A 17,418-nucleotide genomic window follows, 5' to 3' on the forward strand; every position below is an offset into this window, starting at 1 on the left:
ACGTACTTAAATATTTAAAAAAAAGGGTTTTTGAAATAATTAATTAATTTATTTATTGTCTAACTAAGATTTACGATGATTTTCTAAGAGAATATGCAAAAATATTATAATATAAGTACCTGAATTTCAAATAATTCCACTTATTCATATAGCTAACCAGATTTCGCGTCGATTTCGCGACTCTGTTTACGTTTGCGTCTGATCAGGAGAAAACTATGGAAGACCAAACAGGCCAAAAAAACTTATTTTTCAGTGACGAAAATTTCAATGTATTATTAAGCTGAGGCTGGCCAGTACCAGATGGGTGACCATTTGTATGCGTTTGCTTTTTAATGTGTATGTGTGTGGGGGCCAGGCTCCCCAAAATGGGGGGGGGGGGCAATTTAAAGCAGAATAAAAAAAAATTATTTCAGCGCGTTTGGTCCACCGTAGTCGAAAGGCGGCAAACGTTTTCAAACGGGATCGAAAAAAATGATGCTATTTTTAACACAAAGGGCACAATATTTATCGAATTTTTTTTTTTGGTATCGATTATTCAAAGCATGCTCTGTTTAATAATGGTCATGCATTATTCGGCTCGCTAAAAAAAAATTGTTAATTTATTTATCAAAAATTTTAAAATAGCTTTTTTCGTATAAATATTAAAAAATTTTTTTTTTCGTTTTGCTTAACTTAAATTAATTATTTTACTTAACATATTCACCGAATTTCACACTTCAAAACTCAAAAGCGGGATAATTAAACACAATCGAAGTTCTGATATTCAGACGTCAAAATAAGGTATGCAAACAATTTTTTTTTTTTTTTTTTGGAATCTATAATTCTGTCCCTTACAACAACACAATATGTTGATTTCAGTTTCAGATGATTATTTTAAGCATATTTGTTCCCACTTCAAAACAAGGGGGGGTTTTGTAAGCAAAAAAAAATATATATATATATATCGTTTATGAAAAATAAGTACACTGTTATAAAGTTCATTCTTCTCCTAATAATCGCTGAAAATTTCGTATTGATCGGATAATTACCTGATTTTTGGTAGATTTTTAAAAAGACGGTCCGTCAAAAAGTACTGACCTGCCCCCCCAGTTTTGGCGGTGCCTACATAAAATGATTCTTTTATTTTGTTTACATAAAACGATTCTTTTATTACGTTTACATAAAATGATTCTTTTATTTCGTTTACATGAAATGATTCTTTTATTTCGTTTACATAAAATGATTCTTTTATTTCATTTGCATAAAATGATTCTTTTATTTCGTTTACATAAAATGATTCTTTTATTTCGTTTACATAAAATGATTCTTTTATTACGTTTACATAAAATGATTATTTTATCTCGTTTACATAAAATGATTCTTTTATTACGTTTACATAAAATGATTATTTTATTTCGTTTACATAAAATGATTCTTTTATTACGTTTACATAAAATGATTCTTTTATTTCGTTTACATAAAATGATTCTTTTATTTCGTTTACATAAAATGATTCTTTTATTTCGTTTACATAAAATGATTCTTTTATTACGTTTACATAAAATGATTCTTTTATTACGTTTACATAAAATGATTCTTTTATTTCGTTTACATGAAATGATTCTTTTATTTCGTTTACATAAAATTATTATTGTATTTCGTTTACATAAAATGATTCTTTTATTTCGTTTACATAAAATGATTAATTTATTTCGTTTACATAAAATGATTCTTTTATTTTGTTTACATAAAATGATTCTTTTATTTCGTTTACATAAAATGATTCTTTTATTTCGTTTACATAAAATGATTCTTTTATTACGTTTACATAAAACGTTTACATAAAATGATTCTTTTATTTCGTTTACATAAAATGATTCTTTTTATTACGTTTACATAAGATAAGCATATAATAGAAACTTAATAAAGAAAAAAATAATTGATAAATGTTTACAATCGAATTCAACATAGTTTTAATAAAAAAAATTAAATAAAATAAATTTTTTGTTTGCCATTACGTCTGAAAAGCCATTAAAAATATTCCGAAAAATAGAATGAAAAAAAAAAATTAATACTGACGCCTTTGTTTCATAAATTCAAGTGAAAATGAGCACCCACCCCTTCCTAATCTTTTTAATAATAGATGATTCAATCTGATACTTGGATTTTTTTAATCAAAAATGAGTTTATTTATTTTTGTTATTTCTGAGAAAATAATAATGTTTACCATGAACAAAATAAGTTGATCCAAAGTTTGTCGAATTGTCAGACAACTGAGCACAAAATGTTTTTTTTTATATTTTTATTCTTTTTTAAAAATATTTTTACAAATACTTTTCTGTCAACATTTACCTAATATGTCACTAGAGAATTGTTTGAATTTTGATATTTTATTCAATATTTGGGATTTTCGAATAAAGATAATTTTATTTAAGTTTACATAAAATGATCCTTCATTTATTGGGCATCACTAATTAACAGAAACTTTATATAGAACAAAATAATTTGTAAATATTTACAATCACAACCAGTATAGTTTTTCGGGGTTTTTTTTAGAGATTTTTTTATTTGTTTCTTTTAGATGTAGTTTTATGTCAACAATTATCTATTATGTAGCTAAATCATAATGTTTATCATAAACACAATAATTTGATTCGATTTGGATTTCTAAGAGTACTAGGAGTCGGAGTCGGAATTTTTTTATCAAACTCCGACTCCTTAAGTCCAATAAATTTACTTTTTTATATGGGTCTCCTGTTTGGTTTTACCCGTTATTTTTTAATTATACAAAACACGGCACATAGGTCCCTGATAGTAGCCCCCTACATCAAAGTGCCAAAGTTGCAGGGATACTATGTAGGGAGTTGAGCAGCAAAGAGTGTGTTTACAGTAGGTGTATCAGAATTTTTGTAGGAATTTTTGACACCCCTAACACGAAACCCTGTATAAAATATTTAAAAAAAAACTCGTAGTTTCTCTTTTAAAAGTGGGTTGTTTATTTTCTTTATGGATTATACTTCAAAAATAAATTATTAAAGTTGTATAAAAAGTCATAGAAATATTTTTAATTTAAAAAAAACAGTAATGAAATCAATTGAATTTTACGAGTTCAGTATTTTTCAATTTTTAAACTTTAAAAATCTATCAAAATTTTTCTATTGATTCTATTTTTACGATATTTTCAGGATCAATTGAAATTTTATGCTCTTTCCAATAAACCGAATATAATATTTTAGACAAACGTTTTTTTTTAATTCACACTACTCCCATTTTGAAATGTCTATTAAAAAGTAAATAATTAATTTATTCACCAAAGTTTATATATATATCACAAATTGGAGATAAGATCAATAAATAATATATCCAAATTTAAAACAAAAAAGTAGTGTTTTTTAGAAATTTACCTGTAAAATCCGAAGTTTAAAACCCCTTTTTTAAACCACGTTGTTTTTTTTTATTAAATGAAACCTTGGTCCTTGCTCCTTTAATTGAAAAAAAAATAGGGGTTGAATTACATTTTTCGAGTAGTTATAACTTGGAAAGACAGGGGTCTAATTAATTCACGCCCCTATTTTGAAATGTCTATTAAAAAGTAAATAATTAATTTACTCATCAAAGTGTTATATATCACAAATTGAAGATAAAAGATCGATAAATAATATATTCAACTTTAAAACAAAAAAAGTGTTTTTTTAGAAATTGACCTTTGAAGTCCGAAGTTTAAAACCTTTTTTTTAACACGTTGTTTGTTTCTGTTTTTTAACTGAAACCTCGGTCCTTGCTCCTTTAATTAAGAAAACATTAGGCGTTTAATTACATTTTTCGAGTAGTTATAAGCTTGGAAAGACAAGGGTGGAATTATTCAATATTTTTCACAAAGTTTCTGACACACCTAGTCTAGAAGTTCTAGGGAAGAAACTATTAGAATAGAAGGTTTTCATACATCTAGGGATTTCTACTGTGTTGGGGTGGGACTTTGCTGCCTGTCGGGTTTGTCGGGGGTATTTTCATTAAGAGGGTTCAAGAGCTTGTAGTTCATCAGAACATATACCATTAAAATACTTGTAAAACAAGCGGATGGATGCAATATTTTGTTGATGGGACAGGGGATGAAGCTTAGATGACAGTTCAGGATCTATCAAGTTGGTGACTCTCTTTTGAACCCTGCCCAGGAGCGATAGACTAGTAGCTGATGCACCAGCCCAAATGTCACAACAATACGCCATACATGGGCGAATGTTAGCTTGGTAGAGGTATAGGATATTTTCAAGTGTAACTAACTTTCTAGCAAGGTAGAGAGAGCCCACATTTGCAGCAGTCTTGGCAATGATCTCGATGTATCTATTCCAACTCATGTTCTCTGCCTTGGCAGAGTTAAAAGTAGACTTCATAGTCTAGTGGGTGATGCCATTTTCTCTTCCCTGCAAACTCTTTCTCACAGCCTGTCTCTGCTTTATCATTATTTTCATGGTACATGCTCGTCTGAGCTTCAGTCTATAGCCCCCTCGCCAAACTTTCACGAGAAACACTCGTCTAGTTGAAAAAAATTATCAATAATTTCCCCCACACTTTATCTGTGCCTGAACATAAACATAGATTCCATGAACAAAGTTTCTTCCTTAGAATGCACACCTCTTCCATTTGCCTCTTTGCCAGTTGACTATAATATCGTCATTTTCAAGTCCTACCTAAGCATGTTCTTAATGAGCCGTTTCCTTTAAGTAATCGAATTTTTCAAATTTCCATTTACAATTAAGACGACAGTGTTCCATTGACCACTGTATGCTTATTAACCCTTATTCTCGAGTGGCATCTGGGCCTTGATAAATGCGGACTCTTTTGTAAAATAACATAAGTCAAACGTAGGTATATAAAATTTCAAACATAAAATTTTCACTGACAAAAAAATATAATAATTTAAAACTTTTCTTAAACTTGAAAAAATATATTAATTATTGTGTAAAACCACTTTTGAAAAATATAATAATTAAAACCTTTTCTTAAACTTGAAAAAATATATTAATTATTGTGTAAATAAAACTTAAAAAATATGATAATTTAAAACTTTTCTTAAACTTGAAAAAATATATTAATTATTGTGTAAAAACAACTTTTGAAAAATATAATAATTAAAAACTTTTCTTTAATTTGAAAAAAATATATTAATTATTGTGTAAAAAAAACTTTTAAAAAATACCAACTCTTACAAACTCTTAAAAGCTGGGGTCACAAATTTAAATCCAAAAGGTTTCAGCACTTTGTAAGAATATATTCTGTGGAGATCATAAAATTCTATAAAGTCTCTCCTGTGAACAACTTGTGCTGTAGTTCTAATTAAATAACTTCATACCTATTAAGTCTGCATCTTATAAACCACACACAAAATGGATAGTGCCAGCTCAGAAATGTTAGGTAAGCCTATCTAATCCAATGCTCACCTAACAATGAAGTACAACCGCACAATATATATATTGTCTGATTATTATGTGAAGATGAATCACTATTGATACAACACATAAACATTTTAAGGCCAATCGATTTGGCAGGTGAGTTGTTACACACTCCGTACACATAATACAATTAAATGTCCGGGTAAAGTTTGCTATACAAACAGTAAAGATGATATTTAATGACAATATGGATACTCAATACTAATGATAATCATATGAAATCCTATTTAATTCAATACAACAAACTCAATAATGATAATCATATAAAATTTTACTTAATTCAATAAAAGCTCAATAGTAATGATAATTATAGGAAATAATATTTAATTAAATATAACAAACTCAATAATAATAATAATATCAAAACACAAACCATGGCCGACAATTAATTTTGTGCTCGTTTGACTTGTTGATCTAGTGTTACTTTTCATCAATTCTCTGTTTAGGTAACTCATTATAATACATCATCATATTCCAGTACCTTTCTATTCAAAGCTGTAAACTTATATGAGTTTTTTTTGTTTCTCCCTTTCAATTTTGACTTAACAATGACAGAAAAAAAGTTCATGAAAACATTTGTAATTCTCTCCCTGTTCCCTGTTTTCCTGACTATATAGACATGCTAAACTTAAATGTGATGTAAACAGACATATCACATCACAACTTACAGGGAAAACCTCTGCTGATATGGCCCATAATCCATAGTATCTCATTATGTTTCAGTTGCAATGTGTGTTGTTTTTGAAACGCCAATAAGGATACTTTTTCAGTATATTTTGTTTATTAAATTTTTACATGAATTTGTAGAATAGTTAACGACACTTGGCTCTTATTCTCCCTCAACAAACACAAGAAAACTGAAACCGATACAACTTCCTCTCTACCACAATAAATTGTAACCATATTGTTTATCATGTTAAATGCGTAAAATATAAACGACATGCAAAATTTGTCTTACTAATATTTAAATATAAAACATTAAATTCGCTTAATATAAAGGTCTATGATTGCAAATTATTTTAACGTTTAGATGAATAAAAAAATGAACAAATATTTTAAGATAAAACATTTCAATCCAATTTTAAATTTGTTTCGTCTCAAACAATAGAAGCCTTACAATCAACAAAGGAGAATGGTTGGATTTTGATGTTTGTCCGATTGGTCGAGAGTAGGTATGTTTGTGCAGAGCGTATATTTGAGACTCTCTTACTATGTGAATTGTGTATTAAAAATATTTTGTTTTAATCAATAGTTAAAGATTAAATATAAACTTGCTGATGAGATATATATTGTCTGATTATTATGTGAATATGAATTAGTATTGATACAACACACAAACGTTTTTAGGCCAATCGATTGGCAGGTGAGTTGTTACACATTCCTTACACATAATACAATTTAATGTCCGGGTAAAGTCTGCTATACAAACAGTAAAGATGATATTTAATGACAATATGGATACTATGGGTTCGTTGAATTAGCATATCTTTCAATATAGCACTTAAAAACTTTCGATGTTAAAGGGAGAAACACTTTAAAGTCGTTAACAAATGATAGTCATATGAAATCATATTTAATTTAATAAAAATCTCAATAATAATGAAAATCATATGAAATAATATTTAATTCTATAAAAAACTCAATATTACTGATAATCATATGAAATATTTAATTCAATAAGAAACTCAAAGATAATGATAATACTAAGAAATCATATTGAATTCAATAAAAAAAATCAATAATAATGAAAACTATGTGAAATCATATTTAATTCAATAAAAAACTCAATAATAATGAAATAATATAATCAAATGAAATAATATTTAATTCAATAAAAAACTCAAAAATCATGAAAATCATAATTCAATAAAAACTCAATAATAATGATGATCATATAAAATAATATGTAATTAAACAAAAAAACTCATTAATAAAAATAATCATATGAAATAATATTTAATACAATAAAAACTCAATAATAATGATAATCATATGAAATATTTTATTCAATAAAAACTCAATAATAATGATAACTATATGAAATAATATTTAATTCAATAAAACTCAATAATAATGATAATCATATGAAATAATATTTAATTAAATAAAAAAATCAATAATTATCATGATCATATGAAATAATATTTAATTCAATAAAAACTCAATAATATTATAATCATGAAATAATATTTTATTCAATAAAAAACTCAATTTAATGATGATCATATGAAATATTTAATTCAATAAAAAACTCAATAATAATGATAATCATATGAAATCTTATTTATACAATAATAATGATAATCATATATCTTATTTTATTCAATAAAAACCCCTATAATAATGATAATCATATGAAATAATATTTAATTCAATAAACAACTCAATAATAATGATAATCATAAAAACTCAATAATAATGATAATCATATGAAATACTATTTAATTCAATGAAAACCTCAATTATAATGATAATCCTATGAAATAATATTTAATTAAAAAAAACAAATAATAATGATTAGCATATGACATCTTATTTTATTCAATAAAAAAACTCAATAATAATCATAATCATATGAAATAATATTTTATTCTATAAAAAACTCAATAATAATGATAATCATATGAAATCTTATTTATTCAAAAATAATGATAATCATATGAATGTATGAATGGTGTTCAATAATAATGATAATCATATGAAATAATATTTTATTCAACAAAAAAATCAATAATAATGACAAGTTTCTGCTCGTTTGACTTGTTTATCTAGTGTTAATTAATTCACTGTTCAGGTACCTCGTTATAATACATCATATTATTCCAGTACCTTTCACTTCAAAGCTGTAGACGTGGAGCTCTACTCTGTCCGTTTTTATTGCCTATAACAATTCACTATAAAATCTCTTAAAACTATATTCCTTAAAAATAGGAAACAGAATTAACTTTCTAAACATAAAACCATTTTCATAGATTTATTATTAAATGTGCTGATCTTACATGTGATTATGTTTTAAAAAATATGTTAAGCTGAATTAGAGATGAACAAATATTTTTCTTCATTGGTTTGGAATAATAGGATTGACACATTGAGAAATACACGAGAAGAAATAGAAAATGTAATTGTCCCAAGCAAGGAAAATATTAATCTATATGTGGTAGTTGTATTGTTATAAAATGTTTAGTAAAAAATCAAAATAATATAATTAGGTTAAGTGTTTGTTATATGTTAATAATAATTTAAATATTTAGTCTTACTAATATTTAAATATAAAACATTAAACTCACTTATAAGTTAAACGTCTATGATTCCAAATAATTTTAACGTTCAGATGAATTAAGAATGGACAAATATTTTAAAATAAAACAATTCAACCCCATTTTTAAACTTTTTTTCTCAAATAATAGAAGTCTTACAAGCATCAACAAAGGAGAATGGTTGGATTTTGATGTTTGTCTGATTGGTCGGGAGTAAGTATGTTGGTGCAGAGCGTATACCTGAAACTTTTTTAGAAGTCTAAGACAAATATGGTCTTGGTAGTTGCACGAAGCCATATTTGGCTAGAATACATATGGTAATCTTAGCTTTGTTTACGTATAGAATACTCTTATGTAATTTTCTAGCAAGTTTTAAGCAGGCTTTGTAACATCCTTACTATGTAAATTGTGTATTAACAGATTATTAAATAACAATTTTGTTTTAACCAATAGTTAAAATGACGTTAAATGGGCTGGTAAGTCCAGCTAGAATTCGTCACATAAAGATTAAATATTAACTCACTGATAAGTTAAACACGTAGTAACAACAATTTCTATGTTCAGATGAATTAGCGATAAACGGATATCCTTAAACAATCTATAAATGTTAATAATATGCTTTAAATTTGATAAATATATATACGGAAAACAAAAAATAACTAATAAAAAATAAATGTACAGATTTTAATGTAGGTTTTCGAACCGAATTAGTAACGTTTTCGGCATTAAATAAATCCTTTATAAGAAATAGTCGATAATTTTGATAAATTTACATATTTTATATACAGTATATGCATGTGCTTTAGGAAGGCAGAAATAAACCTAGATATATTTCTCTCATTATAACAATGAAAAATATTACATCAAGATTGTCACACACACATGCGCACATGCATATTTTCCTTAAAACAATATACGTTTATAATGTATTTATTCAATAAACATATCTTAAAATGCAACGGTTTATTTAACTCAATGAAAATGATTTACACTTTCAGAGCATATGTAACTTTATTAAGCATTTAATTCACATTCATATTGTTTAAATTACTGCGTCTTACACGTGTTTCATTGCATAAACCAATCAAATTATCAGACATTTTTATCAGTTCATCAAAGAAGAAACTGTTCACTTTTTCTTGGTTCAAAAAGGAAATATATTTTAAAAGCTGCTTAGAAACGTTTAACAGACATAAAAATCCAAAATCCAGTAAAAAAAGTAAATGAAACGTAACTTCAAAGCGAAATAAAAAGGTTTAAAAGACAGTAAGACTTGTTATATATAAAACATTAAAGACAGTAAGACTTGTTATATATAAAACATTAAAGACAGTAAAACTTGTTATATATAAAACATTAAAGACAGTAAGACTTGTTATATATAAAACATTAAAGACAGTAAGACTTGTTATATATAAAACATTAAAGACAGTAAGACTTGTTATATATAAAACATTAAAGACAGTAAGACATGTTATATATAAAACATTAAAGACATACTGATATGCAGAAGAAAGACGTTTAGTTCGTAGAGCATGAATTGAATAGACTCATTTTACAGGCCATATTTAAATTTATACTAAACTTTCAACATTAATACATTTTAATAATTTATACTATCAGAAGGTGAAAATAATCAGAATAAAAAATCATAAAGAAACAAAAAATATATGAATAACAAAAATATGCTAAAAAAGTTGAATTAAATAATTTCTTAAATTGCAATACAAAAATACTTATTTTAATAAAAATTAAAAAAGTAACTACTAAGAATATCAGTTCTGTAATGGAGGTAAGGTAACCAATTTACAGCTTCGAGAGCTTTTTAAGGTATATTAATATGTATTATCAGACGTTAATTAAAAAATAAAACTGCACTAATCGATTATTAAAATAAATAAATAAAACTGCACTAATCGATTATTAAAACGGTTTATATCAGTGGGATAATAAAATATAGGAATTATAGTAATGCATTCACAAGCGTTCGATAAAATAATTCGTTGAATGAAAAACTGTTGATTTCTAAAAAAAGTACAAAAAATAAGAACCTAATTCTGTTGCATTAAATTATTATGAATATTAATAAATATGTAATGTTATGAAAATATTCAGTTTAATATCAAACACATTAGAAATAAGCGGTTATATTTCCACACATATGACTTAAAACGAAAGCTATTTTAAAAGACCATATTAGTATCCATTGCTAAGTAACTAGATTATATATTGATTTGTATTATTAACTTTAATTTAATGAGTATTTAAATTCAATTTTCCTGTAATATAAACTTATAATATTTCTATTGTTTGCAATATATTTTTATTATTATCAGTAGCAACTATGGTAGTTGTATGGGTACTGTTCCTACAATTCTTACTATTATTGTTTATTTTACTTTATTAATTGCATAATTCATTTATCTATTACAAAATACTATGAATAGTATTAAATATTACAACAATATGAATGTGAATTAAGAGTTTTTGTGATTTGGAAATGTTTTATAAGGTTATGTTTCTTGTTTTGTTGGTACGATTAAAATAAACAATGATATTAAAATATTTAATTTAATTTGTTTTTACTTACAGATGTTCCTGCTTGAACGTTTTAATGGATATTAAAGGATCACCTTACTCCTTAAAGAGTATTCTTTACACAATTATATCTTTACGTAGCTGTCAACAGAAAACGTCTGCACACAACTTTATTAGAAAGATATGTGTGAAGAGTTATTTTATCTGGATTGTTTAGCAAATAGTGATAAGAACATCACACATAATTCAATTTGTGAAATTTTTGTTTAATGTTTTAATAAATCATAAGATATCGAATTTAACATTTCAGAAGAATCTCCTAATTTACAAAATAGAATATTTTAACTTTTACACAACGACATATATCTTATCAAATAAAGTAAGTGATACAAATTGAAATTTCTTTAGTATAAAATCTAACTTGCATCAACAACTCAGATTAAAATGTTGTTTATAACTTGGAAGTTATAATCTTGCACCAGGAGCAATTTATGTTTAAATATGAATATACATATGAAGGGAAAGCCACATTCTTGTAAAGTGTGTGGATATTCGTTTACTCAAAAATCAAATTTAGTGACACATATGAGAACTCACACTGGGGAAAAGCCACATTCTTGTGAAGTGTGTGGATATTCCTTTACTAATAAATCACATTTAGTAAGACATATGAGAACTCACACCGGAGAAAAACCGCATTCTTGTAAAGTGTGTGGATATTCTTTTACTGAAAAATCGAAATTAGTGATACACATGAGAACTCACACTGGGGAAAACCCACATTCTTGTAAAGTATGTGGATATTCGTTTACTCAAAAATCAAATTTAGTGAGGCATATGAGAACTCACACTGGGGAAAAGCCACATTCTTGTAGAGTGTGTGCATATTCTTTTTCTCAAAAATCAACATTAGTTAGACATATGAGAACACACACTGGGGAAAAACCACATTCTTGTGAAGTGTGTGGTTATTCGTCTATTCAAAAATCAACATTAGTTACACATATGAGAACACACACTGGGGAAAAGCCACATTCTTGTGAAGTGTGTGGATATTCGTCTATTCAAAAATCAAAATTAGTGAGACATATGAGAACTCACACTGGGGAAAAGCCACATTCTTGTAAAGTGTGTGGACATTCTTTTACTGAAAAATCAAACGTAGTGAAGCATATGAAAACTCATACTGGGGAAAAGCCACATTCTTGTGAAGTGTGTGGATATTCGTCTATTCAAAAATCAGATTTACTGAGACATATGGGAACTCACACTGTGAAAATAGCAAATAGCAGCCATAAAGGGAACAGCATCTATTCTTAAAAGAGCCCTCAGATATAAATTTAAATCATAGCAGAATCAATTGTTAGCTCCAGGAGGGAGTCCCTTGATCTCTTAATACTTACTGAAGTAAAATAAATAAAAAAAAGGGAAAAACCACATTCTTGTAAAGTGTGTGGATATTCTTTTACTGAAAAATCAAAATTAGTGAGACATATGAAAACTCACACTGGGGAAAAGCCACATTCTTGTAAAGTGTGTGGATATTCGTTTACTGAAAAATCAGATTTACTGAGTCATATGAGAACTCACACTGGGGAAAAGCCACATATTTGTGAAGTGTGTGGATATTTTTTTACTGAAAAATCAACATTGGTGTTGGTATTCTGATATCAAGTTGCAAAGTTCTTCTAGGGGACGGCTACTATACAGCGAGACATGATTGAGTATGCAAGTGCCTCCACTGGATCATCTGTAAAAAATTAAACATCCTGTGTAGCAGCAAGTCCTGGGGAACACCAACCTGAAAAAACAGTTGGTAATGATTTATATACCATACATTACGACCATGTAATCCCTACAGCCACCTACCTTGAAAATGCTGCTGTGAAACCTGACATAGTTATATGGAATAAGTCAGAGAGAGTTGCAATCTTGATTGAAGTGAGTGTTCCTAATGATGGCGGTCTTAACAGAGCTGAAAGAGAGAAACAGACCAAATACCAAGATCTCATGTATGATATGAAAAGAAACTGGAACCTAAGGGGATATCGATCATACCAGTTATCATAGGTGCCACAGGACTTATGAAGAAGAACCTGAAGTCCTACCTAACTAATATTCCTGGTGAACCAAGTGCAAAAGAGATTCAGACAATCGCACTTAAGGGAACAGCGAGGATACTAAAACGAGCTCTCGGTTGGTTTTAATAAAAAAGCGGGGCAATGTTGGCAGCTGGTTTGGCTGCCCCATACCCGACATTACAATCTTCAAAGGAAGAAAAATAAAAATTAAAAAAAAGGGAAAACCACATTCCTGTGAAGTGTGTGGATATTCCTTTACTAATAGATCAAATTTAGTTAGATATATGAGAACTCACACCGGAGATGAGCCTTACAAGTACCTTGCCATTGAGGAAAACGAGAACATACAACATGCCAAGATGAGGGAGAAGATTAGTAAAGAATATGTACGCCGGGTGAGGAAAATATGCAAAACCCAGCTCACCAATAAAAATAAAATTACTGCCATAAACCAGCTTGCTATGCCAGTAATAACATACAGCTTTGGTATCATTGACTGGCCACAAAAATACATCAACCGGCTAGATGTAAAGACACGGAAGCTACTAACGCTTCATAAAATAATATATAGAAATCAGTGTCTACCAAGGCTGTATGTGCCCAGGGGAGAAGGAGGTCTGGGACTCTCAGAGATTAATCATCAACATAGGGCAACTATTGTGAGCACCGGTCAGTATCTGAGAAGCTCCCAGAATGACACCCTCTCAATAGTATATGAACATCAGGAGACAAGAGCCAGCAGAACAACATCAGTCACCCAGCTGACCAAACATTTTGGTAAGAGTTGTCTCTCAGATGAGGACGAAACACCAAACAAGTGTGCCACAGAAATAGCAAGAAAGAGCCGTCAGAAATATACCGAGACCTTTCAACAGATGAACCTTAAATAATGGGAACAACATCAGCGTGCAAAGTATTTTCTGGGGGAACTTTCTCGGGAATACATAGATAAAGAAGGTTCTTTGGACTGGCTCAAAAGAGGATCCCTCCACCACGATCAGGAAAGGGTCATAATCGCGTCCCAAGACCAGGGATTGATGACCAATGCATTCAAGAAGATGGCAGGGATCAGTAATGACAATAAATGCAGATTCTGCCACACAGAATTGGAAAGTATTGGTCATCTGATATCAAGTTGCAAAGTTCTTCTAGGGGACGGCTACTATACAGCGAGACATGATGGAGTATGCAAGTACCTCCACTGGATCATCTGTAAAAAATTAAACATCCAGTGTAGCAGCAAGTCCTGGGAACACCAACCTGAAAAAACAGTTGGTAATGATTTATATACCATACATTACGACCATGTAATCCCTACAGCCACCTACCTTGAAAATGCTGCTGTGAAACCTGACATAGTTATATGGAATAAGTCAGAGAGAGTTGCAACCTTGATTGAAGTGAGTGTTCCTAATGATGGCGGTCTTAACAGAGCTGAAAGAGAGAAACAGACCAAATACCAAGGTCTCATGTATGATATGAAAAGAAACTGGAACCTAAGGGGATATCGATCATACCAGTTATCATAGGTGCCACAGGACTTATGAAGAAGAACCTGAAGTCCTACCTAACTAATATTCCTGGTGAACCAAGTGCAAAAGAGATTCAGACAATTGCACTTAAGGGAACAGCGAGGACACTAAAAAGAGCTCTAGGTTGGTTTCAATAAAAAAGAGGGCAATGTTGGCAGCTGGTTTGGCTGCCCCATACCCAGCATTACAATCTTCAAAGGAAGAAAAATAAAAAAAAAGAGAAAAACCACATTCTTGTAAAGTGTGTGGATATTCTTGTTCTCAAAAATCAACCTTAGTTAAACATATGAGAACTCACACAAGGGAAAAGCCACATTCTTGTAAAGTGTGTGGATATTCTTGTTCTAAAAAATCAACCTAAGTTAAACATATGAGAACTCACACAAGGGAAAAGCCACATTCTTGTAAAGTGTGTGGATATTCTTGTTCTCAAAAATCAAATTTAGTGAGTCATACTAGAACTCATACTGGGGGGAATTGAATGCGTACTAGACACCAGCCTCGGGTTTCAGTCTCTTGGTATAGGGGTCTACCATGAACTCTGGTATGGAGAAACTGTCAATTGTCATTTATGTAAACCTTGATCATATATTAAAATTTAAATGAAAATAAAAAAAATAAAACTAAATCAATAAACTGGCAGGACGTCGTCCAAAATAAAGAAAAATCCCTTTAGCTTTGCTATTTACTGGGTTATATGAGAAAAATAACGGTGCACCTTCTTCTAGTGATGTTTCCACAAGTAACAACACTAAGCTGGACACTCCACCAGACAAGTCAAATTCTAGTCCTGAAATCCGGCAAGATAAAACAAAGACTACTAGGAAAAGACACTATAACCAAGTAAGTGATCTATTGAGGAGACGAAAATTATTTTTCATTGTTTCGCATATTCAAGGTATGAAAAATGGAGGAGGAAGAAACGGTATTTGAGGTTCAATTAAAAACTTATCCCTTGACAAAAGAAAAAACATTACTAAATACAAGTAAGAACATACTTTCAATTATATCTAAAATACATAAATATCTCCAAAAATATGTTAGAGAGTACATTAAGAAAGATTTTAGTGAAGCAACGATTGATTTCACCAAATTTAACACTGCTGAAATTGCCCAAAGCCAGTGGAATAGGGAGAAAGATTGGACAGTGATTTGGTCAATGGAATACGCAAATATAAAATATCAAAAATTCGCAGAAAGTTGTAAGCAAGCTTTGAGAAGGAAAAGTTAACATGTCAGAAGTCTAATTCTTTGAGGAACAATGTCTGTCCTGTTTAGCAAATGTTCCAACTAAAAAAATATCCATGAAATGGCTAAAAACGTCATTTGTCAAATCAGCAATACACTCGAATCTCGTCGATGGGGTTTGCATCTTATAAGAATGTGAAGTTTGCATGAATAAGAATGCAGCGGTAAAGCAATAACGTTATCGAGTATTAATTAGGGAAAAGGAGGACGATAATAAAATTCGAGATTTAAAAAGACGAATGAAAATCGGGAAACCGTCCAACATGGAACAAAAAACTTTATAGTAGACGAAGTCGTATATTATTTGTTTGTTCTTTGGTCGTAATTTTTTGTTGATTATATTAATCTGATTACGGAATAAAAACTCATGACGGTAAATAGCATTTCGGTAAATAACTTAGATGTAAGTTGTCTCCTATTTGCGTCATTATCAGAGCAAATTGATAGCGTTAAATAGTCATTCCATACTGAGAACCGTCATTCGTGTGTGCATGTATATTTCAGAGTGTTTATATATATTATTCGTGTCTATATTGGCGGGGGCATAGAGAACGAAAGAGTGTATATTATAGACAAGTTTATTCTTCATCCGGATGAGATGATGCCAGAAACTCAAGCTTTTATGGCTACATGGTCTCATTTTCCCTCCTTCGCCTCCAACGGACATCAGCTCCCAGTCTGACGGACTCCTCTGGTCGATCTTGCCTGCTCTCTCCTAACCTGTCTTTCAACTGACTCGAACACATCTCAATATATTGGGAATTCCATTTTCCGGCATCAGTGTGGTTTCTTCACGTTTCAAATTACACGTGTGCTTTGAACATGCATTCACATGCCTTTGGTAAACAAAGAAATTCCTAAATTGAATTGTATCGTTTTTAACCTATTTTGTTAATCATTATTTCTAACCTCGTATTGTCCATTCTTTTAACTGACATATTTAATATCCAGTTATTTCTAAAAGAATGAACAATCGCTGCATTCCTAAATTGAATATCCATTATCTGTTTAAACTTTGCTTACTGGGTTCGATTCTATCCTTTTCAAATATCATCTTCAAACATATCTATTTAATTACTGGGGTCTGTCCCCTCCTCATGTAGCAATAGTATTATGGTTCAAACGGAGATAAATAGGAGTGGCACTGAGAAAGAGGGAATCAGATAGACCAGGAGAAAGGGAAGGATCCGGAGAAAGGGAATTGCTAAGGATGGGTAAAGATTATAAATTCTGATTCTATATTATTCTCTATTCTAAGATAGACATTACAGAAATTAACTTGCGGATATCAAATGTTATTTAACTGGTATAAATTTAACAAATGCAACGCGGT

The sequence above is a fragment of the Euprymna scolopes genome, chromosome 46, assembly GCF_053919585.1.
Source record: "Euprymna scolopes isolate OS-2025 chromosome 46, ASM5391958v1, whole genome shotgun sequence".
NCBI lineage: Eukaryota > Metazoa > Mollusca > Cephalopoda > Sepiida > Sepiolidae > Euprymna > Euprymna scolopes.